At 47.4% G+C, this 23610-nt stretch overlaps 1 protein-coding gene across 22 annotated transcripts in view; it reads right to left on the bottom strand.

Moving 5' to 3' along the window:
* The window catches only part of BAZ2B (bromodomain adjacent to zinc finger domain 2B), a 1481286-nt gene that overhangs the window by 1257546 nt on the left and 200130 nt on the right, over positions 1–23610 (bottom strand). For 17 of the 22 annotated variants that reach the window (XM_085645471.1, XM_085645484.1, XM_085645475.1 and 14 more), the window contains exon 1: positions 2462–2817. The exons of 3 other annotated variants lie outside the window; for them this stretch is intronic. The gene's annotated coding sequence lies outside the window, so the exon portion shown is untranslated. Of the gene's footprint in view, positions 1–1663; positions 1850–2461; positions 2818–23610 lie in introns of those variants that run through there. 2 more of the 22 variants (XM_085645483.1, XM_085645473.1) reach the window with 2 other exon arrangements.

Genomic DNA, 23610 nt, shown 5'->3' with positions numbered 1-23610 from the left:
TTTCTTTTTTAATTATGAATAAACTTTTCACTCATAATTTAAGTAATGTATTTAATATCAAAGCAATCATAGGCTTTACACTAGAAACCATGTACAATTAAAGTTTCCAGTGCAACAGTCCTGGTAGACATTTGCTTTGTAGAATCAAAGTACACCAATGTTGGAAGTCTGGGGGCACAATGCATCCACACCAGTGTCTGTTTGAACCCTGATGGGTCCACTCAATCCTTGTAAGGTCGATAAAATGAGTACCACTGAATTGAGTAACAATGAATATCTGTTATTTCAGTGCCAAGATACTTTTTTGGACATACGTGCTTTACAAATACACGTTGGCATTCAATACTGATTACCTAAAATTGACTTGTAGGAAATACAACGTTCTATACTAAATGTTCTATTGCTGCTACAGAAAAAAATATTGCATACAAATAAATGAACTCCCTAGCAAAAGAAAATACTTTCGTAATCACTAAAAGAAGTCAACTTCAATATTTTAATAGTTCAAACTCTAGGCAACAACTGAAGCCCAATGCAGCTCTCTGCACTTTATAATCCCATTAAATGAATTTATCAGGCCACACTTGCACCGTTCATGTTTGGCTAGCTGTAACAAAAAAAAGCAATGAAATATTAAACTTGGACAAGAAATACATATCAAGCAGGGCACTGAAAGGTGCCATACGCCCTACATAACTCTCCATATCCAAGAAATCCACATGTACGTGTTAGAACTTTCTACACAGTGTAGCCGAAACGTTGCTTTAGATTGGTCAACTGCTAGAAGACATACAATCTGCAAGCACCCAAAAAAATTTAGCTTTTTCTTGAAAGCTGCATTTCATCGATTTAGTATATAACACCGGCAGATATTTACATAGGTATAAAATGTATCTGAATTATCAACTGTTTTGCCCAATAAAACGAGTGTCGTCAAGGAACGTGACCTGCTCTCAAATGCTACTGGACGGACGGCCTTTGAGACATCTGCCGTCTAAATAGATGCCCATCTGTTCGTACCACTGGGCATGTAAACAGTATATACACTGTAACAGAGGTCAGGTAAAAAAAAAAAACACAGCTCCGAAATAACATTAGAGTTTTAATTAGAAGAGGCATACAGCGGCTGTTCAGAAACAGTTTTTGCCTAAAGTTTGCGTGACGTCATAGCCATAGTGTAATAGGTCTTAAACTTTCTGTTGGACGAGCTGACGATGAGGGAGGGGGCAGGGGCGACCTTAAAAAGCCATGGGAATAAATCCATCCCAAGATGGCGAGAGCCTTGTTGTTTAGAGGGCAGAAAAAATGGAGGATATTGCAATATCCACAATGGGATAGGTTTCAAGAACCAGAGCGGGCCGCAGCTGCTTCTCTTCTTTCAAAAGCAGCAGCACAAAAGGTGGAACAAGAAAAAAAAAACACCCCAGAAGGAAAGCGGCAGGAGAAACCCGAGGAGGAGGCGAGGCTTTACTTAAAAAAAACACATCTCATAACAGAAAAGACTTCAGAGGCTAGGCTACCATGTAAGCAAATAATAATTTTTCTGTTTTTAAATTAATCAAGAGAACTGTGAGTGTGTGTGTGAGAGCGAGCGAGGGGGAGGGGTGTCCTTGTAGCTGGTTGGAAGGCAGGGAGTTTTCAGAGGTCTTTCAGGCTTGCTTACCTTGCACATTAAAACAACTCACACCCCCAGATAGCTCTAGCCAGGAGACGAGACCCCTGGGCACCAGCATTTTCATAGGTAATGTTTTATAGTCGGTGGTTGAAGCAGGAAACGAACTGGGAGCGCTAAAACTGAACAGTTTGGACCGTGTACAGGCAGAAGGGTTTCTGCCAGGAGACGGTGTGTTATCTGCAAATCGCTGACATTCCAAAGGGGAAACGTTAGAAATGTGTTTGCTTTGTTTTTTTTAAAAGAGGCGAGTACGGGAAACAGCAGTTGGCTCTCCGAGCCCACTGAAAGGGTAATACACAGAGTGTGGCGAGCACAGATCTGCCGGGAGAGGAAGCAGGAAAAATAAAGCGCCCCCGGGAGGGGGAGGGAGTCACGGGGAGAAGGGAGGTGGGGAAAGAGCCAACCGACGACGGCAGCGAAACCACCGCCAACCCAACCACCCTCCCCATGGGTGGGCGAAAAAACTTTCAAACCGCTCCCCACATGCACACACAGACGCACAACCGACAAAACCGCATCGGACATGCCGCGAACGGCGGCCGAGAAGGGCCGGAAAACCGACGGAAACAAAACACACACGCAGCACAAACGGACAGAGCCCCGGATGGCGGGAGGGGAGTAGAAAGGAAACACAGATGCGGGAAGATGCACGCGTTTTTCTTAAGACTCCCCACTCCTGTCCCACCCCCCATCGCCTAAAGTACACAAATATCCGTACACGGTTTAAAAGACTTCACCAAAACAGGGCCTCTTGAAACATTGCTTGTTATCATTTTTGCGGCTCACCTCAGCTGCTGGGGGAGGCTTCCCCTTCCTCTCCTACGGACACCGAAGTGAACGCGGCTGTAAATGTGTCAGGCTCTCTCGGGCCGCACGAACATAAAGGGGAAAAAAGCGGCGGGGTTTACACTGAAAGGAATCGCTGCTCTGCGTGCGTGTGAGTGTGCGAGTGTCTTCTTCCCTCCTCCTCTGCCTCTCCTCTCTCTCTCCTGTCTCTCGTTAGTTTCCTTCCAAGCAGATTGAAGGAGATTTTCCCCCCTCTCTCACTCAAGGTTTTTTTTTTATTCAGCTTCACTTCAAGGCGAAGGCTTCATGAACCAAAAAAAGTGACGTCAACCAAACAAGGCTTCTCTTCTCAGGTCCCTAAACAATGAAACTTGCTGTTCGGCAGAAGAAAGGGAGGGAATCGAATTGTGTGTTTAATTTCTCAACCGAAACAGGGAATGCCCAGTCGTCCCCAGATCGACTCCATTCAGCAGGGAGACTGTTTCTCCTGCAGCCCTCTCGGGACTAGTTCTCCTGTATGTTTACTGGCCTGGGAAAAGTCCTTAAAGCCTATGTTTACAACCCCAAACTCTTTAAAAAGTGCTATATAGTCAGGACTGCATTTCGTTAGCATCATCAAGGCACTTGCCTAGTTTTTTGGGGGTGGGTGAAAATGTTATGTTTCAGGAATGTATTGCCTACATTATGATTTAAAAGAGCAGGAGCACGATGTACTTAAAAAAATTAAAAACCATCAATACGTTTTCCAGTCTGTTTTGTTTGAAGCGATAGTGTACACAATATTGCAAGTCGAGTCATCCACGAACAGTCTTTCGTGGCGAGCAACGGACTCATTCTTTAAATAATATTTCTAGGTGGTCTTCTTTCAGAAAAGACGAAGGAAATTAACTTTATTTCTTTTCAGGGACGCCCTCGTAATATATATATATATATTTTTTTATCCGGAAAGTAACGAGCTGTCTAGAAAAGACTGTACGTGAAAAAGTGGATCAAATGAAACCACGTCAGTGGAAACGCGATAATAAAAACAGGTTCTTCAACAGGCAAAGTGTGAATTGCTCCATTAACCCTCCTCTCCTTCCTGGTGCTGGTATAATGTTCTACTTGCCTAGCATGACTAATCTGAAGCACAGCTAAACCGTGCTTAGTATCTATTATGGCAACTGAACAGACAGACGTTCTATCTACCCTTTGCTGCTGGTGCCAGCAGCAGCCCAATTCATGTTCTTTTGCAGAGTAACTGGAGAAACGAGGCACCTCCCCGTCCCAACCCTTTAAACTCTACACGTGGTTTCTTTATTTGGATAACATTCAAGCTAAGCCGAGGTTAAAGAACACTACAACAAAGAATGACTTCTGTGTAGCATGGGCACTGCCAGAGCCCGAAACTGGAAATAATGCCTCCTCTTATTAAACAAATGGTTGTTTCCGTATTTTGATTAGCTGCATAAACTTCGATTTTCTCTAAGAAATCTGGACATTTCGCCGTCCAGATGGCAGCCGTGGTAACAAAATGTAATCTTCTGTGTCTAGTGTTGGCTGCCATCGAACTGTTCTTTGCTTACAAGAGAATATTATAAAATATATTGTGCGTGCACGTATATCTTGTACGTAAATGTACAAATGTGTTTTGTAATGCCTTTGTTTTGTGTTTCCCTTCACAGCTACTGGTTGTGATTTTAATTGTGCCGGAGGATCTTCATTAGTATTAACCCATGGGGAGATTTCACAAAGCTCCTTGGTTAGTGAAAAAAAGGCTGGCAGACGAGATCTTTTGCATGCAAGGAGAATGTCAGCCTTACCTCGGTCATTTGTAACATAATAAGCACAAGCACAATGATTGCAATGCGGGAGCACTGGGGGAAGGGTGGAAATGATGCCTGTCTAATAGGTTCTCTTGGAAAAAGAGGCCTCATTACAGACCAAAATATATGGTACAAATTTGCGAATTTGCTGTCTCGAGGGATTGATACTATAAATAAGTTAATGTCCGGCTATGTTTATGGCTATTTTGTGTATTGGTTTATTTCTTTCCTTGGATTCCCGTTCACCAGCAAAGCTGTGCTCGCATTTATTGATTTTTTTTTCTCTCTCTCTCTCTGCATCATTCCCGGAATACAGATTTTAATCATTTTGCCACGCGCAGTAATTTCATTAAAAATGGAACCTTCCAGCTCGAGAAAAGCATTTAATTTAAATGACACACGATTTCTCTGTTAGCAGCAAAACTGTTTCAATAGTAAAATCTGGCCTAAGGATCAAATGCATAATTTAATCCGGAGTTCTCATTGCCCCACATTCCTTTTGAAGCTATAATTTGACTAACTACCTAATAACTGTAATGATTTCCTAATATTACATTATTAGTCTATATTTAATTATCTCATAGGCTTAACTACACAATGGATAACAACTTTTATAATTTTCAGTATTTTCTAACGGTGTTGAAAAACAAAAACAATTAATAATGGTGTGATGGTGACATAGTCAACAAAGAATGAAAGGTATTATTTTTTTCAGACGTTTGACAAATACTAACCCTAAATGGCATTATCACCAACAAGGAGTGGAAAGATCTACATTTGTATAGACCTCAAATATTTATTTTGCTCATGTATCATTGTGAAATGTGTCCTAATTAAAATGATTTAAGATTAAGGTAAGCAAAGGAAAACAAATATAAGAAATGTCACAAAAAGAGTTCTAAATGTCTGAGAAAAAGCAGTATTGATTTTGGCTTCAATTAGCAATTCAAAACAGTGCTTGCTCTAAGGACCATGCTTTGATCCCCCAGCAAATGTCTGCTTGTGAAATGCTTCGTCTGCTATCTGGAAACCTAAAAGTTGACCTCACACAACACAGTTTTCTATTTAAAATATGAGTTCCTAGCGTTTCGTGGGGAAAGGGGAGGTTTGCACATTCTTCGTTTGTTTAACAAGAGAACATTCATATGTTGCAAATTACTAAAACTGCCTCAGGAAGACTGGTGACTCTGAAGCAGGTATCAATCTAAAACGGCAATTTCCAGGTAAAAGATGCAAATTTAAACACGTTTCAAATTAACCAAAAAACGAAGACGGTGTTCTTGAGAGAAATGCTTTTGGAAAAAAACACCTTCCTTTCTCTGCTAGGTCCCAGTTATAAATTATACTGTAATTGGTTGTCTGTACGATAATACAAATATATATCGAGTGATGTAGATACTCTTCTGATCATACAGTATGACATGTATGTACATATTCTACCTCAACATCTTTTTTAATGTAAACCATTGTAACTTCATAAATATCCTGTACATTTTGTAAATTGGTGGACATATAGTGTATGGAAATCAAACTATAGCTTGATAATAGCTTTCTTGAACCCTCACACAAATAGCCTAAAAAGCATTGTTTCTTCCTAATGAAAAGACACCAAAAGGCCCCTCAAAAGTCTACTGGATGCATACGTGTTCGATTAATGGTTATACAAGGTGCAAGACTGTCAAACTTAATAAATTAAAGCAAAAATAGCAATCCTCTTGGAGTTACATAGAGGGCATCCAGTTCAAATCATATCTGGTGGGGTACCACGGTTTGAGTAAACAATGCTTGTGCAGAATTTGTCCCTACTGGCCCACAGGAGTATCAGGAACAATGTCATAACGAACAAGAATTGGCATAGCCAATAGGTCTCGCCTTTGGGACCTTATAAGTGTTTAGTTATCCAGCACAATATCTTTGGTGCAACAACATCAACTGTTGCGTGGCTAAACACTTATAAGGTCCTAAAGGGGAGACCTATTGGTTATGCCAATGCTTGTTCACATTATCCCCACTTTCAAATTAGGACTGGAAACAGTGGCAAACATGATATGGAGCGAGGGTGCAAAAAGTGACCCAGTGCCCTGAGAAAATGGTATCCCCCGAGCAGCAGTTCGGAAAGAAGGAGTGATTGTGACTGAAACGCCAGGACTGACTGAAAGTCACCCGAATGACATGGAACCAGTACACCGTTATCAGTTCGAGATTCAAAAACAATGAATTGACCAATGGAAGGGGGGAGGGGTGTTTACTACAACAAAGTGGCGGCGACCTGAAAAGAGGAGGCAGGTAGGGCGAGCAATGAGGGCAGGTCTATCCCACTTCACAGCCTCCCCCCTGCCTTGATGGTGGTTGCTTGTATATTTGTCCCTTCACGGCTCCCGTCCTCAGATTAGATTTCTTCTTTCCTATTACCAGCCTTAATAGACCCTTCAGCCCTCATCCCAGCCTCAGATACTATCTGACCCATATAATTAATTAATTATAGCCCAAATATTATAGATTATTAAAAATAGCATAACTAATAGTGTAATATCTCAAGCTGTCGACTTTAATAGGTAACATTGTCTCGTGTGCCCTTATCAGGCCAGGACACCCGGTGAGAGTATTGACACCCTTCATTTGGGACATTACAACGTGCAAGTCTGGTGGACTTTGTACGGGCTGCCCCAGGCAAGTTCTAACCCTTCCCGACCTCTCTGGTTGCTCCCCGAGGATACCCCCCCATCTAAACACCTAATTTTGATGCATGCAGAAATGACACTAATTTAATAAGTAGGAGCTGACAGGGAGACCTTAACCTCAATTATTGAGTAATGTTTAGCGCCCTCCTAGAACCACCAGGGATGGTTTTAAGGTCGTGCCCTATCTTGGGGGAGGGGGCTTATCGGTGCTATCGCGGAGCCCCATATAATGTTCCTGGACCTCCACTCTCGGAAAAGCTAGTTTCCCCCCTTCATGGTTTCTTAAAATCTCCCTAAAGTAAGTTTTCTCAACAACTGCATGTGCGGCCACTATCGCGACCCCACCTTCACTGGTTGTCTTTTCTGGCACTTCTCTCTATACGTAACCCCTGCCTTTTTGTGGCAGTCACTTGGCTGCAGAAACAATGTCCTGCCGCCCACCATCGGCCGGTCCCTCCGGACATCTCACGACCCCGTCCGCACAGAAAGGGAACGATCCCGCCTCACGCACGGCACGAGGTAAACGTACTCTGTGCACGTAGAGCTGTGGTCTGACAGCACGGCGTGTGTGCTGTGCGGGAACCACCAGTGGAGGGTGCTGTCTGGTAGTCACAGGCTTAAGCAATGACGTAAGGAGGGAAAAAGACGAAACCCCTACACGGAGTGCGAGGACGAGAGTGGGCGACGCGGTCAGAGAACATGCAGAGACCGAAATGGATAGAGACAGCAACGAAATCTAAGGAGGGGAGGGAGCGAAAGCATGCCGCCATGCACGCGTACTGACAAAAAAATGCATGTGCACATCCCTACGCTAATTAAAGTAAATAAAGATGGTGTCAGGCTGTCCACATGCGCGTGTATTTTTTTTGTCCGTATGCGTGCTTGTTTAACATTGTGAATGGCGAGAGCAGCCATTTTTTGTCAATCAGGACACGCGTGCATTCAGCTTTGGCTGAATTGATCGCAAAAGGCCCTCGCATGGCAAGGGCAGCGCATGCGCTGCTATCGCCAGGCGAGACCTAAAAATGATCAGCCCCCCTGCAGAATGTAATAAAGGGACCTGGAATCTCCCATATATCACAAATATTCATTGGCCTTGGTCTGAATGAGGGCTCCATTAATGTTTGGGGAATCCTGAAGGGTTGCCCCCCCTCCCGACTTTTTAGGGTTTTGCGTTATGGCCTGTTCAGAAACCATTTTAGGGACAGTTACACATCCTCAGGAAAGCAATGTAAAATGCCAAATATTAGACACATGTACTCCTCTTCTTAATCAAAAAACAATTTGAGAAGAGCAAATACAGTGATGCCTACTAGTCTCAGTACATCTTGCATTCTTTTCCTCATTCCAGTTATAGCTTGGTTGAAGAGAGTCGACCTCCCTAGTTAGGCATACCCATCCCAAATTTTACCTTTAAAAAAAAAAAAAAAAAGGGAAGTATCTTCTGTTTTTTTTCTGTAGGCATCAGGAAAAAATACCAACCAAGAAGACAACTTGTTTTTTCTGTTTTTGGGGTAGCAATTCTAGGTCTTGTGGGACTGGGACTTTTGGTGTATACTTCTTAAACACAAGCCCCTGGTGATATCCAGGGGAGGGAACTAGAGGCTACGGGGTCTCTACGATGAGCTGGCCTCCAAATCTGCTATGGACACACTTAAGAAGCTACCCCAAAGTTGTAGTTACTTACACCGCGTTACCGTGTCACTACAATCCCTCTATAATAGGAGTGTTGGGTATATCAAAAATAATGAAGGGCTGTCCTCACACACCACCAGGTGTCATGCTTTATTACAGGCAGCCCTCGCTCTCTAAAAACCCTTTATGACACCTGAAGACAGGGAGGCACTTCTAATCATTAAAGTGGGGGCCTCGAAAATAGTGAGTTAAAAACCAATATAGTACCCCGAATCACATTTAATCGTAGGGTGTATCGGTATTAAAATGCTAGAATGTGGGGTTGTGGCCAGGCAGTCCAACATGATGTATGCGCTGTAAAAGAACTCCTGTAGCCCTGTTGCAATCCATTGATTAACCTGCTGTATGGGCCTTCAAATGTATACCTCTACCCTATGCGGCTGTCATCTAAGCTCCGCTGCTCCCCTACAGCTGTTTCTGAGTCGCCTCCCAGGTCGGACCGGAGCAGAGACATGGGTGCGGCCTGGTGATCCCCTGGCTGAGAGGTGACGCCAGAGCATGGGACACACTATTGCGTGCTGAGTAAGCTGTGGCATGGCGCTGTGGCACCTATGAGCTGAGGCGGCCGGTGACCGAGACACCGGCAACACCACAATTGTGCCACGTGTGGCTGGAGCTTGAGATTCGGCGGCTGTGTCGAGGCGCGGTGCGCTTGATTCCAGTCTACACATCCCAACGAGGCGAGAGGGGAAGCCTTATCGTGGGCTCGTGTTTTGAGCCCCCTCCGCCGCCAAGTAGAGCCCGCTGCTTCATCCGGGCAGCAGGCGGCAAGTGTAGTGACGCGGTCACCGCTGCTAGAGACGCTGCCCTCCACCTCTACATCGGCAGCCATACCGGGTCGCGAAGCATGCTTTGCAACGGTGCGAGCGGCCAGAGAAATACCCTAGCTGCAGCGCCCTCGGGTGGTTGTCTGCCTGTGCTGGGCCCCCTGCTTGCGTGATCTGTGCCAAGACACGAGAGGTGAGCTGTAATGGACTGTGGGGGCTCGGGACACTGGCGGGCACCCCCTCATGAACTGTGACTGGTTGGGGACAGTACGAAAGTGGGAGAGCGGCCCTCGGTCTCTTCCCTTAGTGAGGCATGTGCCCGCTTTGGCGGTGCTTCGTTGGGGTGATGCCACAACTTTCCCACACAAAAATGTGTGAAAAAGGTGATTTTTTTTTCAGCTACATTTGAGGTTTGCAGGGCATTCTGGGTAAGAAACGTTGGGGGATCCACGCAAGCCATACCTTCCTGGAATCCCCCAGGTGTCTAGTTTTCAGAAATGTGTGGGTTTGGTAGGGTCCCCTAGGTGGCCGCCGAGCACCGGCCCAGGTGACCCCCCCCCCCTTGCAAAACCAGGTCGTTTTGAGGTAGGCAATTTTCATGTCGCCTCACTACGTTGTGGGCCCTTGCCTGTCGTGGGTACTTGGGCCTCCCACACGAGTGAGGCACCGTTTTTATGGGGAGACCCGGAGGAACGCTGGGTGGTAGGAAATTTGTGTCAGCCCGGTGATGCCACAACTTTCCCACATGAAAATGTGTGGAAAAGGTGATTTCTTCAGCTAAATTTGAGGTTTGCAGGGCATTCTCGGTAAGGACACGTTGGGGAATCCACGCAAGCCATACCTCCCTGGAATCCCCCGGGTGTCTAGTATTCAGAAATGTGTGGGTTTGGTAGGTTTCCCTAGGTGGCCTCCGAGCACCGGGCCAAAAACCCAAGTGACCCCCCTTGCAAAACCAGGTCGATTTGAGATAGGCAAATTTCATGTCGCCTCACTACGTTTTGGGCCCTTGCCTGTCGCGGGTACTTGGGCCTCCCACACGAGTGAGGCACCGTTTTTATCAGGAGACCCGGGGGAACGCTGGGTGGTAGAAAATTTGTGTCAGCCCGGGATACCACAACTTTCCCCCACAAAAATGTGTGAAAAAGGTATTTTGTTCAGCTAAATTTGAGGTTTGCAGGACATTCTGGGTAAGGAAACGTTGGGGGATCCACGCAAGCCATACCTCCCTGGAATCCCCCGGGTGTCTAGTTTTTAGAAATGTGTGGGTTTGGTAGGTTTCCCTAGATGGCCGCCAAGCCCGGGGCCAAAAACTCATGGGACCCCATTGCAAAACCAGGTTGTTTTGTGATCGTTAATTTTGATGTCTCCTCAATAGGTTTTGGGCCCTTGCCTGACGCGGGCACTAGGCCTACCCACGCAAGTGAGGTACCATTTTTTTCTGAAGACTTTGGGGAACGCAGGGTGGGTCGAATTTTGTGGACCCACGCAGATTCCAGAACTTTCCACCACAGAAATGTGAGGAAAATGTGTTATTTTGGACACATTTTTAGGTTTGCAATGGATTCTGGGTAACAGAACCTGGTGAGAGCCAGTGAAGTCACCCCATCCTGGATTCCCCTCGGTGTCTAGTTTTCAAAAATGTACAGGTTTGCTAGGTTTGCCTACGTGCCAACTGCGCTAGGGCCCAAAATCCACAGGTATGCACATTGCTAAGAAAAATTCGGAGCCCACTGGGCTATCTGCCACCCTGGGGGGGAATCGGGGAAGGGGGTTTCATCCCGATATGGCCCTAAAGGGGCAGAAAGACTGTGGCTTTTTTTTGTGGGGTTGGGGGAATTGGTATGACCATTTTGGGCAGCCCCCACCCCCACGCATAAAAAAAGCCTGCGTACTCGCTGGCGCCTAGTGGGCCTTCTGCCCCCCAGGGGGCAGATCAGGGGTCACTGCCACCATCTGCCCTCCCGGGGGGGCAGAAAGGCTGGAATTTCTCTGGGGGTGGGGTGGGGTATTGTCATGCCCATTTTGGGGAACCTCTACACTAATAAAACAAAAAAATCCATGGTTTCTAGTGGGCGTTCTGTGCCCCCCAGGGGGGGCCAGATTGGGGGCTACAGCTCCCATCTGCCTCCTGGGGGCAGAAAGACTGTGATTTTTGTGGGGCGGAGGGTGGGGGCATAGGCGTGCCCATTTCGGGCAGCCCACACACTAAAAACAATTGCGCACAAAAAAATCCCTGGTGGATAGTGGGCTTTCTGCCCCTCTGGGGGGGCAGATTGGGGGCTACTGCCCCATCTGCCCCCCGAGGGGGCAGAAAGGCTGTAATGGTGGCGGGGTTGGGGGCATTGGCATGCCCGTTTCGGGCAGCCTCCACCCTAAATAAAATCCATCACCCTAAATAAAATTGCGCGAAAAAAATCCCTGGCGTCAAGTGGGCTTTGCGCCACTCCCCAAAGGGGCAGATTAGGGGCCAATGCCCCATCTGCCCCCCGGGGGGGCAGAAAGACTGTGATAATTGGGGGGTGGGGTGGGGGCATGGGCCTGCCCATTTTGGGCAGCCCACACCCCTATTTTTATTTTTTTTCAAATTCCCTGCTGTCTAGTGGGCTTTTTGCCCCCCGGGGGGGCAGATTGGGGGCTACTGCCCCCATCAGCCCCCCAGGGGGAGCAAAAAAACTCCATGGTGCCTAAATAATTAGGGGGGAGCAAAGGCCCTTGCCCAAGGGGCCGCTCCCCCCTCCCTGGTGTCTAGTGGGTGGATCCCTCCTTGGGGATCGCCCTCCTGTGGCGATCCCCAAGCAGGGATCCACTTGGGAGGGATACCATTGGAAAGTGGAGATTCTCCCCTTTCCAACGATACCTCTCCCGTCTTTCTACGTGCTCAGGGGGCTGAGATAGCCCCCTGAGCACGTAGAAAGTGAAACTGAAATGAGCCTCTTGGCTCATTTCAGTTTCAGTTTCAGTGTAATGACGTCGGCGCGACGTGCGCGCCGATCGTCATTACACTGAAAGCAGGGGGGGCCTCGGGAGCTGGGGAAGCTCTTCCCCAGCTCCCGAGGCTATTTTTAGTGAAAGGGAATCCCTCTGGTGCCCGCACCAGAGGGATTCCCCAGGGAATGCCTCATGACGAGCTGGACTCGTCATGGGCACAGCGCAACTGTGATCCATGACGAGTCCAGCTCGTCATGGGCACAGAAGGGGTTAAATGCAATAGTTACAGTTTGTTGCAATAGGCAACACAATTTCAAACACAATAATACATTGAGCTCAATGGGAATTTCAAGTTAATGCAATTGATTACTTTTCTAACTCGAGGACTGGATCCTAGATTCAGTCCTGGGACAGTTCCTCGAAACAGGTGAGTAAATACGATTTAGTTACTGTTGTGATTTTTAAGCAATATTTTGGTATTTTAAAAGTTGACAAACTTTTTCTAATGAAATCACTAAGGTTATCCTATGGGAGGAAATTCACTTAGCAGGTAAGTGGGGTTATTGTTACTTTTTCAAGCTCAGTGTTGGATCCTGGATCCAGCACTAGTGTACCACCTGTAAGCAGTTGAGAGAATGCGTTTAGGTTATACAGGCGATTTTAAACGAATATTTGTAAGTTTGCAAAATCAACAGAATCTTTTTCAGCAAAAACCAAGCAATGTTCTCCTATGGAAGGAAATTGAAGTTGCAGGTAAAGCATGTTATCGTTACTTTTGTAATCCAGTGCTGGGCTCCTAGGCTCAGTACTGGGACCTCTATCTAAAACAGGTAAGTAATTACGTTTTCACAGTTGGTACGATTTTTAAAGAATATTTGTAGTTTGCAAAAATCGACACTTGGAAGAAATTTCACAGAAAAACAGTCAATGGTTTCCTATGGGAGAAAATTGAGTTAGCGGAAAGTATGGTTGTAATTACTTTTCAGGGTCAGTGCTGGGCACCAAGATCCAGCACTGGGATCTCTCCTAATAGCAGGTGAGTATTTTCGATTTCGTTACTCGTTTGATTTTAGGTGAATATTTTAAAGTTTAGAAACTCCACACTTAGAAGAATTTTCAAGTGAAACCACCCAATGTTACCCAATGGAAGACAAGTGAGTTATCGGCTTTTGGGTAAGTACTCGACTGGCAGAGTTAAGGTGCTGGGCATAGACTCAGGGGTCTCCCAGGGTCAGGTAAGTACAGTTGTTACACCCTCAGCGGCACAGGGGCAGCCGGGTGCAGAGTGAGGTAGGCCTAATGTTCTCCTATGGGAGGCAGGGGGCCAGTGGTTGGTGGCTGCTGGCTAGCAGGCCACACGGCTGTGGGAGCTGGGCTCCTGGTCACTTGCTCAGGACAAATGGGGTTGTAGGTTAGAGTAAAAGTTGCACTGCCATGGCCACTCGGATGGCTGGGTGAAGGGTGCTTTTGAGCCGTCGGGCGCTCAATGGATTGCAATGGAGAAGCTCAAGAACGAACAAAGGCTGCAAGCTCGGGGACGAAGATTCTTCAGGTGCGACCACCACTTTGAGAGGTAAGTTGGGTAGTTGGAGGATAGGTAGGTACCCAGAAGTTGGGCATAGGGGGACGCAGGGTGCCGGGTGCAGGGGTGCCTTTTGGTGTCGGGAAATCTTACCCTCTGTTGATCGCGGTTGGGGGGGGTCCCTGAATCTGATGCTGCAGGCGTCATCAGGAGCGTCGAGGTTGGTCCTTGGGTGCCTGATTCGGGGTCACAGTCGCCGGGGGGACGTCCTCGTGGTCTTTGTCTACTCCAGCACAGGACAGGCTTGGCGGGTGCAGGGTTTGCGGTTCCTGGCTGATGCCAGGGGTCAGTTACTTGCTTTGAGCAGTGCCACTGCTCGTGGGAGTCCCAGATGTTCAGCGTCACAAGGTAGCCAGGTCCTCTGGGGTTTGTGAGGTTGCTGGCCACGGGAGATGGCGGGATTTAGCAGGAGCAGGTTCGAGGGTCGACAGGCCGGTAGGGCTGGGGCCAAAGCAGTTGGTGTATTCCTCTTGTTAGCAGCTGCATGCCAGGTCTTCTTTCTTCTTGATCTTCTTTGCTGTTTCGGAATCTGGATCTAAGGAAGGAAGTTTGTGTGCCCCTAAATACTAAATTTAGGGGCGTTACAGGTAGGTAAAGGGCAGGGACCACTGGGTGTCTGCCCTGGGGTGGGTACACCCCCTATCCTGCCACTCTCCTGTGGGAGGGGGGCAGTGGCCTAGTCCTGATTGGGCAGGGCTCCCCATCTTCAAGATGGAGAGAGCCCGGAGATGTGCTTCCCCTCGCCTCCCCCACCTGAGGGATGGGGTTTCCAGCCAGTCTTCCCACCAGAGTGGGGGTTTAGAACCGGTAGGGGTCAGTTGCCGAGAACAGCAAGTGGCCTGGAGAAGCTAACCAAGGATGTGCATTGTTGCAGCACAGGAGAGAGGATGGCTCTCTACCCAGGGGTCCAGCATCATGTCTGCTGTGTGACAGCCTAGGCAGCCCCTTAGACAAGACGTGGATTGTAGGTTAGGTTCAGGGGGCATATCTAACATGCCCTCTGTTGTGAATTGTACATTAAATACTGCACTGGCATCAGTGCAGGTTGAATATGCTGAGAAGTTTGATACCAAACTTCTCAGTCTTCAGTTGAGCCATCATGGTGCTGTGGAGTTCGTGTTGACGATCTCCCAGCACCATATACTCTTGAAGGCAGCACTGTACTTACAGTGCCCAGGAATGGACCTGGGCACAGGGCTCATGCTCCTGTACCCACACCACTGGCATAGGGCACCCAGCTAGAGGGGTGGCTGATGTATGCCAGGGCAGTGTATGTTGTGGGCATTGCACACAGGGATATGTGCCATGTCGACTCTCTGTTTTGTTCTATACACAGACACTCAAGGGCAGTGTGTTTGTGTCAGGGTACAGGGCCTCTAAGGGTGGCACTGGGTACCTAGTGTTCCATTTACCAGGGGCTGACATGTAGCCAGGGTTTGACAATTTGGGTTTTAGGTTTCAGCACAGTTTTTAGGGAAGGAACATAGGCCCCGGGCACCTGATTGGCAGGAGCCCAGGGTACACTCAGTCAAAGAACATTCAGCAAAAAGTGTGGGCATACCATGCAAGAAAGATGGCACTTTCTCACACACAGCCACAGCCAATGAGTTTCACCTGAATGGACTTCCTCGGGGCTGAAGTTTCAAAGAACACGATAGATCACGGACTGGCCATTTGCTTTGTGCCTCTCTGTGCTTTGTGTTATACGTGTTTATATATTAGGTCTTGTGGCAGCAGAACTCAGAGGTGGGCACGCTTTGTGATAAAGATTGATGCAAGTTACATCAAGTGATTAAAGGGTTAGTGCGGCTTTAACTATCCCTTGCTGCCATTCTCTCTTGTTGAAAGATCTTTGCAATGCAGTTCAGCGCATAACTGAAGCAGAAACCAGAGTGTCGACGGTTGAAGATGCGGTGACTACTCTTCAAAAGAAAGTGTCCACACTAGAGACAATCACAAAGGGTCTGGTAACACGAGCTGAAGATGCAGAGGGGTCCGCATGCAGAAATAACCTCCGAATTGTGGGGTTTCTTGAAGGTTGTGGAAGTAATGATATGGAGGTCTTCCTGGTTAAATGGCTGACCAACTGGCTCCCCACTGGTGTACTGTCCTCCTGCTTTATAATTAAGGCTCCTATTTTCCGCTTTTACAGATAAATACAGACAGAAAACATATATTTTCTTGTCTGTACTTATTTCTAAATGTGGATACAAATGGAAATTGGGTTGCTTTTTGAGTAATTCTGAATACTGTCTGCCATGACTGCCAGGCTAAATGCTGTATGGATTGATAGGTTAGGGGGCTAAAAAAGAAAGGTATTTTAGTAAAGAGGTTTTAACAGCAGTACATATGCACCAAGTTGATACTGAAATATGCATATTTTCTTATCAATGCATTGATTTATCTTGGGGTTTTACAACATTGAAACCTAGTAGGCAATCAAGCATGAGTGCATATTTACCCCTTAAATAAATGTGGAAATATACTAATTATATAAATGTTTCCACAAAACTCAAAATAAATATGGATAAATACAGATAAAATTAGTAAAAAATAAATATAGATAAATACAGACAGAAATGTCCCAAAAAAAATACCATAAAACCGGGAGACATTTTTATAATCCAGCATGTGCATTGGGCCCTACTGCAGAAACTGCCGCCCGATGCCCGCCCCAGGCCCACCATTGCCAGATTCCTAAATTATAAAGAGAGGGATGTCATCCTCCAGCAAGCTAGGCTCAAGGAGACCCTCAACTATGACTCATATCCTATAATTATATTTCCGGACTATACAAGGCTAGTCCAACAGCGCCAACAATCCTTTACGGAGGCCAAAGCTCGACTGGGTAGTTTGAAAATCCAGTACTCCCTGTTGTTCTGCGGGTGTCATAAATCGTGGACACACTTCTTTGAATCACTGTAAGAGGTGTTAATCTGGACTGACGAAGTCGTCAAGCTCAAGCCGCACACCCCACCTAGAATAGACTCAAACTCGTCGCCGGGGGGACCCAGGACATAAGATCTCCCAGACTAATGAAAAACAATGTCGCAGATCACGCTTTTAGAGACGCTCCAAGATTCGCAGCAAGTCCCGCATCCGAGCAACATTGGACACGATATGAACAACAGCATCCTAATTCATTCCTGCTTGAAAACTACTACCATGGGCTACTTTTATTGACGCTTTCCCTTGACACTAGTATGTACAAGGGGACGTCGTTTGGGATCCATTGGCAGAAGGTAGTTCCCGACCCCCGTTGGAGTTGTGACACCTATCATGCCGTAACAGATGCTTCAACGAGGTATTTGGGTGGAAGGGAGGGGGGCTGGGGTTTGTGAAATTTACTTTTTCTGTTTTCAGTGTCATTTCTCCACAGTATATATGCAATGTCTCAATTGAGCATGTCATCCATGCATTGTCTCCCATCCACCTACATCACTGCCAACAACATCACTAGATATGTCCAAACTATACGATAGGCGACTTCGCGTAGTCAGCTGGAACATCCGAGGCCTGTTAGATAAGGTCAAGAGGGGGAGCCAGATTATTGGGTAATAATACACCATGCTTAATGCAATTTGGGTATGTAAAGACATTTCTCTCTGGATGCACTCGAGGCTCTTGGGGTGTAGCTGTAATGATCCACCACTGATTCCCCTTCCTCCATGATAAACATGGTTGGATCCACAGGGTAGATACATCATAGTCATGGGCTCATTATATGGCGAGCCACTCGCTCAGGGCAGTGTCTATGCTCTTCCGCCATTCGCATGGAGCCTAACAGAATGCCTGATGACACTGTGGGTAACAATTCCCTCGGGCCTGACAATAGTTGGGGTGACTGGAATGATATTATCTGCCCCCGTGCAGATAGATGGCACTGTGCAGCGAGACCAACAGAAGAACGCAAGTAGAAACTACAGCTCCTGGTGCAGGGGATGGATTGGGTGAATACATGGCGGAGGCTACACCTTACTGGCGGAAGCTACACCTAACTGACCAAGGTTACACATACTTCCCTAGCACACACAAGTCTTTCTTCCACATAGACTATTTCTTTATACCTGCAACACACGTACATAGACTCGAGGCATCAGAGATCCTGCCCAGGGGCCTTTTCTGATCACTCCCCTAAGCAGCAAGATTTGCGACTAGACTCTAAATGCCCCCCCCCACCTTCCAGTGGTGATTATCTCTGTGGAATTTACAAGATGAACAATACAGAACACACCTGCACACTGCCATCAGAGTATTTCTCTCATAACATGGGGTCAGTAGAGTCACCCGAGACCCTGTGGGAGGCCATGAAACCAACACTTCGGGGGGTGGATGTTGCATATTGCACGGCGCAGCGCCGACAGCGCTGTGAGAAATTGACATGGATGGAAGCCCAGCTTATAGACCTAGAAAACAGGAGCGGGGGGGGGGGGGGAGTAGAAGCAATGCGCATGGACAATTGCTTCATGCATAGCAGGTATATGCCGTGAATTGATGGACGAGGCTAGAATGACATGGCTGGCTATCCTTAGCAGGATATACCATTGGGGGGACAAGTCCAGTGCACTATTACACTGCCTTTGTCAACGGGTGCTTTGCCCCTTAACTCTTCCAAGTATTTGTAGCTCTACTGAGGAGATACTCACTGATCCATTACCAAATTGCAGCAAGCTTTGCAGACTACTAGGAGGACCTATGCGCCCCCAGAGAGATTATTCCATCAGATGTTGTCCATAAGTTCATAGATGAAATGCCTCCATGTGCTCTGACAGATTCGGTAAGAGAGGAATTGGACACCCCAATAACAATTGCAGAACTACAGGGGGCACTCTCCGAGATGCGCTTGGGTAAGGCACCAGGACCAAATGGCTTCCTGTGCGAAGTCCATAAGAAATACCAATCCTTACGGACGACCCCATATCTAGTGGCACTCAATGCCGCTCTAGACAAGCAGCGCCTTCCAAGGGACTAGCGTCATGCAGCAATGGTGCTGTTTTTAAAGCCAGGCTGACCTCCCGAACATCATGCCTCATATCGCCCAATATCACTTCCTGAGGTAGAAGCCAAGCTCCTTGCTAAAGTCATAGCCAACCGCATAGTACCACATATCACAAGATTTAGTTCACCCGACCAAGCTAGTTTTATGCCAGGCCTGCCAACCGACATAATATCTGCCGTGCACACAATGGCATCGCAACAGTAGACCGCCTTAAAGAGCCGGCTACGCTCCTCTTGGCCAACATTGATGGGGCGTTTGACTCCCTTAGCTGGACTTACCTCTTTGCACTCCTGAGTCGGCTACATTTTTGCCCCGCCTCCTCAAGTACATCCAACGTCTGTATACTGACATCACCGCATCTGTTCGCATTGCAGACCCCACATCACAAGCCTTCCCCATTGGGCGGGGCAACCATCAGGGCTGTCCCGTCTCTCCATATCTCTTCGCCTTGGCCATGGAGCGGCCTGGGTTCGAATGGATGCACAAGTCCGCGGCTTTGAATGGTCCAGGGAGGTCTCCAACCGTATAGCACTTCATGCGGACGATGTTTTGTTTTTCCTCACGTGACCTGACCAGTCGGGACTACAACTGCTCAGGAAAGTGCAGATCTCTGGCAAGACATCTGGGCTATATTTGAATGCCCGGAAATCCTATTTGTGGCCTTTGCGGGGTGGATGTCACATGGGCAAGTGGGCATGCGAGTTGACTGTGGTTCAGGATGGGTTTAAATATCTTGGGGTCTATTTGTTGTCCTCCCAGTCGGTGTCCTGGGAAAATAATTTGCCCCGTTATGGGTGCATATTAAGGCGAAGACCCGCTCTTGGTCACATTTACTGCTCTCCCTGTTTGGCATCTTCAAGATGGTCTCCCTGCCCGCTTGATTACCAACTTCAAAATCACCCGTACCCGATATCACCCATCTAGTTCAAGCAATTAGATGCAACCCTTAGACACTTTCTCTGGGGTGAGGGATCAGCCCAGGTGGCATTGAAAACATGCTTCCAGTATACGTATTGTGGGGGCTTAGCAATGCCGGACGTTCAGGCGTACTATGCGCCTCGCACCTGCTTATCCTGAACGACTGGTGGTATGGTGACAGATGTGATCCCCCCCTTATGCAGTTGAACGTTGGCGGATGGGCAGCATGTCACTACACTCTATGCACGCCCGACTTTAAAAGTGCTGCCACCGGCAACTGCCACGATATTTACGATCTGGAAACGATCACTGCATCCAGTGGGGAGGTGGGTCAGACTATTGAAGGAAGCTCTCCTCTGGCACAATGGTCTTCTCCCTCAGCTGGCGGTGGTTATCTGGTTTTTCCGGTGAGGAGGCTATTGGTATATCTCCAGTGGAAGATGTTCTTCTCTGTCGGACGTTAAAGTCCTTCCAGGAACTGGAACAAGAATATGAAATGCCTTGGTCACAATTTTATAAGTACCTCCAATTCCGCCATGCTTTTTCCCCATATCTCACACAACAGGAAGTTGTACCGGATTTTAACCCTATTGAGGCTAAAGTATTTATGAGGGAACTTGGAGAGCATAAGATCACCAAGATATATCGTACACTCGTGACAAATAGCCCCACTACACTGAACAAAATACGTGAGGCCTGGCAGAAAGATCTAGGCCCCCTGGATGACGAAGACTAGGCTGAGGCACTGGTGTCCCCCTGTGGCGCAGCCATCGCGGTGTGCCTAGGATTCATACAATTCATATACCTTCACACACTAGTGTAGCGGGTCGCAAGGAGACACGGTCACAATAGGGGTGTTTTCAAGGGGTTTTATTGCTTTCACAGAACGTTTGTGCAGGTGAGTGCTTCGATAATAAGGAAGGGGAAGATCCGGGCTGCGGGGCTCTGGGCTGACACGACCTCTTCTCTCTCTCTCGAGGGGCGAGTCTTCTCCAGATTGCCGGGATGTTGATGGGGTCTCCGGACTCGTGGTGGGCTCAAGGAAGAAAGAAACAAGAAAGGGGGGAATCAGGTTCCTGGAAGTACGTTCCGGTTATAGGGAAGGGGGATGAGGGGTCACGCAGTGCTCTCAAGTAAATAACCCAGACTGTGAGGAAAAAAAGTGCTCTGGGGTAGGGTGCGCACTGAGAGTCGTAGACGGTAGGGTCAAGGAGGTTTCCAACCCCTTACTCCCACCCAGGCTTTGATTCGGCCCCGTACCTGTTGTAGCCACACTTCCCTTGAAGTGTGGCACGGGGATTCGCCGGGTCGGTGGCCTCCTGGCTCAGCCCTCTGCACGTCCACGCTGTTCTCGTCTCCTCTGCGGCTTTCTCCGGGTTCGGGGTCGTCTCCTCCTCCTCCGACTTTCGCTGGTTCACCTCCGTATCCTCCCGTCACTCCTCCGCTTCCTCTGCTGTTCCGACCTCCTCCTCGTTCTCCCGTCGTTCGTCCTGCTCCGCTTCCTCTGCTCTCTCGATCGCTACGCTCTGCTTCACACTCCGCTCCTCCAGGTGTAACACACACCGGCTTGTTCTCCGGTCCGGCTACTTCTGGTTCCGGGATGTTGACGTCACAAAGGGGGCCTGGTCCGGATTCTCCGAACTCCGCCCAATTAAAGAAACAGTCGCTTCTTTCTGTCTCCCCCTCGTTGTTCCACCATTGCGTGTGAGACAGGTCCCCGTGAGGCTGTGGGGAAAGAGAAGACAGGGGTGATCGACTAAGGCTTGGTCTGGGGTCCCCCCTGACATTGTCACAACTAGGTATTGGCTTTGGCGTGCTGGGATGATCGAATCTCCGCTCTACCTGCGATTCCAAGCAACAGATGGTACCTTTATACATACCGTGTAGCAGTGTACAACACTTTCTAGGTTCTGGCAGGGTGTAATTGCATGTCTGTCAGAAGTATTGGGCTGGGACATCCCACACTGACCATGACTGGCCCTGCTCCACATCATGGATGGTATCTGGGGCAACATATATAAACTTCACCTATTGTTCCTGGGTCTTACGTTGGCGAAACGGGACATAGCTAAACATAGAAAGATGCCTCCCCACCACTGGTTGGGGTATGGAAGAAAGGTATTTATTTTGCATGGGGTTGGAATTACCAATATATAAAGCAAGAGGATGCCCCCAGAAACACCCCAAGATCTGGAAGATGTAGGAGGACTATCAGATACTGTACTTGGAGCCTATTCCAGTTGTAACAATAGATTAGCAATGGACAAAAAAGGAAATGATGTGGATAAACATGGCTGTAAATGTATAGCTCTTTGATCCGGGTGGCTGAATTCGACATCTATTGTACTGTGTACTAGATATATGACGCAACTGTTCATTGTTGGAGAAATATGTTTGATTGTATTTGATCTTCAACTGTTATATTGGAACCAAAAAGTCGACATCATTATTGCTACTATGTGTATTGTGCTACTGGGAAATCTGGCCAGGCCAGACTTGTTACGGCTGTTGACAATAAAACTTTGTTGTAGGGACACAGTAGCGTGATGTTAGTAACTGAATGTTTGGGGTAGCTTCTACAGTGTCTACACACTTTTGGTGTATACCCTACTCCCATTTTAAATTTGGGCTGGAACACACTTTATTGTAGGCATGGAGGAAAAGGGAACTGCTCTTCAGGACCCGCAGACCTTTAATTGGATGAGGCCTCTGAGGTCGAGGTAATATGGAAGGCCAAAATCACAATTTATTCTTACAGTTTGCAAAATAAGGTCCAGCATCCAAAATTTGCCCATCCTAGGCCACATCCTGAATCAGACGTTTCTTGTTAATGTTCATGCAGGTTCAAGCACTGCCCTGCGCCAATCTGTGAAAGCCGCATACCACACAAGGTGCCAAATATGTATTAACACCATGCAGATTTCTGATGGGAACAAGAGCCACAACACCCGCAAAGGGGCCTAGGAGCAGACAGTCATGGTCTTATGAGTCCATTATACTTATTCTGAGGCAAGGGTCATGGGTAGGAGTCAAAGGGTTGGGCTGGAGTGTGGAAAGAGTGACCAAAGTGGAAGGGGTAAGGCTGACTTCCTAGGTCTTGTTAGGAGACATGACCATGACCTTGCCATTACCTACCTTTCTCTGAGGATTAGTCCAGAGCATATTAGACAGGTTTCCCCTGTATCATGTGTGAAGAATAGGGGAACTGAGTCTGGAACAAGACTGGGTTCAAAAGAGAGCTACCCAGTCAGTTCAGGGATAGTCATTTAGTGAGGCATTTGTATCCTGACAGCCCTTTTTCAGGTCTCGCATGCGTTGCAGCGCAAAGCTCTGCTCTTCCTCCGTGAGAGATTTGTAAGAGAGGACTTTGAGAAGAGGGCTTTAAGCCCCGCCCCTCATTTCCATTGGCCGGCGTTACCGTTTATGCAAAACGGTGGCCTGCCATTGGAAATGAGGGTTTGTGGTTGCTGCCCTTTGGCTTGCGATCCGGACTGGGTTGCCTGCTTCACAGCTGTCGTGAAGCACTTTCTTATCTTTATGCTAAAATAATTTTTTTTTATGCAAAAACCCTCATATTGATATGAAGTTGTTCATCCTTCTAATGAACTTGAGACTGAGGCTCTGGGTTTTGGTTAATATTCCCAGGCTTTGTTATTTGTAATATGATAGGACATACTTTGCCTTATGTACGTTTAAGTATCTGTATTGTTTGCAGAGCTGTACTGGATGGGTGCACCCTATCTGTTACAACCCCTGTCACACAGCCTAGTCTTT

Source organism: Triturus cristatus, chromosome 3_1, assembly GCF_964204655.1.
Source record: "Triturus cristatus chromosome 3_1, aTriCri1.1, whole genome shotgun sequence".
NCBI classification, from domain to species: Eukaryota; Metazoa; Chordata; class Amphibia; order Caudata; family Salamandridae; genus Triturus; species Triturus cristatus.
The sequence above is the reverse complement of the archived record's forward strand: the minus strand, read 5'-3'. Positions and strand labels throughout refer to the sequence as shown.